This window comes from Mastomys coucha, unplaced genomic scaffold (assembly GCF_008632895.1).
Source record: "Mastomys coucha isolate ucsf_1 unplaced genomic scaffold, UCSF_Mcou_1 pScaffold20, whole genome shotgun sequence".
NCBI lineage: Eukaryota > Metazoa > Chordata > Mammalia > Rodentia > Muridae > Mastomys > Mastomys coucha.
Genome location: NW_022196903.1, coordinates 36,622,617 through 36,625,378, shown reverse-complemented (window position 1 = coordinate 36,625,378; position 2,762 = coordinate 36,622,617). Strand labels below are relative to the sequence as shown.

The following is a 2,762-nucleotide window of genomic DNA, read 5'->3' as shown; positions in this document are numbered from 1 at the left end:
TATGATTTCAAACCAAGATGTTTCTATTTTATTATTTTATTTTTTTGTGTATGAGTGATTTGCCTGAATGTATGTATATACACTTGCTGAGTCCTGCCTGACTGTGGAAGGGGAGGCATCGCAAGGTCCCTGCTGGAGCAGAGCCAGCAGGGAGTGGGACTCCATGAGTGTTGATGGTTGCAAGGTGTAAGGCTTGTTTGTATAGTAAAAGAATGCATATGTATACTATACAGTATTTACATATATATATGTACACATGCACATATATTCCTCCATCAGGGAAATGTCCTCTCTGCCAAGATTAATGACTCCATGATAACTAAGAACAGGATGATCCCAGGAAATGTCTCTATGACACCGAGACTTTTTGGTTTTGTTTTTTGAGACAGGGTTTCTTTGTGTAGTCCTGGCTGTCCTGGAACTCACTCTGTAGACCAGGCTGGCCTCGAACTCAGAAATCTGCCTGCCTCTGCCTTCCAAGTGCTGGGATTAAAGGCGTGTGCCATCACTGCCTGGCTGACACTGAGACTTTCAAGTCAGCCTTTAAGACTATGGCAAAGAACTCTGAAAACATCGGTTTGAGAGTATATAATTTCTCGCCTATGCAAAATATAAGGATGCAATATGAATTTGTGAGGGCCTTCATGGGCCTAAAAGAACAGAGGCAGCTGCACTAATGAGCCAGCTCCAGATATTAAGGAAGGAGATCAAGAGGCTTAGGGAATGGTGACCTCAGGCTAAGATCCCACCAAGCTAAACTTAGTGCTTATGCTTACAAAAGCAGTCAGATTTCTGAGTTCAAGGTCAGCCTGGGACAAAGCGACTTTAGGTCCAGGAACGGTGGGAGTGGTGATCTTAGCACAGGATCCCACTCAGCTAGCTTATTGTTTATGCTTACAAAGGCACAGAGATCTCTGAATTCATTTGCTATGTTAAAAAGAATGCATTTGCTATCTTTTTTTTTTTAAGAATCAAGTGGCTAAGTTCATAAAATGCTGATTCATGTGATAATCAAAAGCACACCTAGGGCAAATGACAGAATTGATATGTAAATCAAAGGCTGGGCTTTGGTCTATAAGAGATGAGCTGTCTTGAGAGTTACTGTAGTTCCTGTTTGGAATTTGTCTGGCAGATTTTCTGACTTTGTTTGGAAAATGAAAAAGCTAATTAGAGAGCTAAGATAGCTCTTTTAGAATTTTCCTAGCAGGTTTTCTGACTTTGGTCAGAAAATCCAAGAATTTTTTTAGCAGCTTTTCTGATGGATCAGAAAACCAATGAACTATCCAGAGTGTGTTTAGAATTTTTCCTAGCAAGAAAGAACTGTCTAGAGCAGAGGGCTGCCTTGAGCAGAATACAGAGCTGTCAGCTTACACCCATCACTGACTTGGAGTTTTTTTCTTCCACCACTCCCAAAGATTCCTCCCTCAGGAGCCCTCTAACCAAGCCAAGGCTGGCCCTTGGCACACAATGTGAGTGTGCTTGGTGCCAGTGGCCAGAGAGGGCATTGGATTGCTGGGAATTGGAATTATAGGTGATTGTGAGCCATCATGTAGATGCTGAGAACCAATCCTGGGTCTAGATGTGCTTTTAATCACTGGGCCATCTCCAGTCTTCAACCAGGTGTTGATAATGAGAAGAAAGTATACAGTGCATCTGTTAAATTATACTGTACTCTGCAGCTATGAAAAACCAAAGCAATGAGTTCCATTTAAAATTTAGCATAAATCTTGGCTGTAATTTGCTCAATACCTGTCACATATTAGGTGCTTAGGGGTGTTTTAGAATAAATAAAGAATAATAATATTTAAACATTTTTAAAGCTGAAAAGCAGAACTTAATAAAACATATGCCTTACAGAATTCATTATCTCCAGCACACACAACTTCTAATGTAAATGTGGAGCCTAAGCGGTCTCCTGAGCAGAAAACTTCAGCAAGATGGCATGACTCCTTGGCTGGCTCTGCCACTTTTCTGCTGATGTTTTTCTTCCTTCTTAAGCTTTTCTTTCTCCAATATCTATCACTCCCCAAAGATATGCAATTTTCTGCTTCCTTATTTCCCCTTAGAAAAGCTGATGCAAGTTGATGTTATTATAAACAAACAGCTTTACAAGGAATTTCAGTGATAAGAAATCCAGCAGAAAGCAATAAAAGAACTAGCTCTAAGCTTCCAGATCTGTTATTTCAAGACAGAAGTTACAATTCCCAAAGCCTGGCTTTTCACAGAATTGTCTTGAGAGCCCATGGCCCCAAGTCCCGCTCTTAATTCCTCAAAGCTGAAGTGTGTTCCCTCTAAAGGTTCTGCTAATAAAAGTGCCAAATGCTTGTTTATACAAAGAAAAACTGTTGAGCTTGAAACTTTCAGGGTATTTCCTAAGGTACCAATTTGTTTAAAAGGTAAACCTGGAGAAGAACTAATTTGTAAACCAAAGCTAATTGATTGTTGGTCTTTGATGTTTACCCATCGCAGTCTTACCGTTTAGTAACATTTTTAGTACACTACAAAGGCAGATCAGGATTGATAAATGCTTCTTGTTTCATTCTGCTCATTCCCTTGTCTCCAGTTCCATGTGGGTGATGGGATAATAACTCACATGGAGCAGGTGGTCTGAAGGTCTGCTCCTTCAGTCAGATGTAGTTTCATCCTCGGCTCTGGTTCAGGAAGTGACCTCAGAGTATGGCCACATGGCCCAGCAGGAAAGTGGGCCTGCATTCCTGTGGGATCTACATTCAGGATCTAGATATGATGGGAATGTTTTCTTA

General features: G+C 40.8%; 1 pseudogene; it reads left to right on the top strand.

Annotated features, from left to right (window-relative positions):
• Positions 1-1,177: 1,177 nt before the first annotated feature.
• Positions 1,178-1,235, top strand: LOC116100121 (annotated as a pseudogene).
• Positions 1,236-2,762: the final 1,527 nt, after the last annotated feature.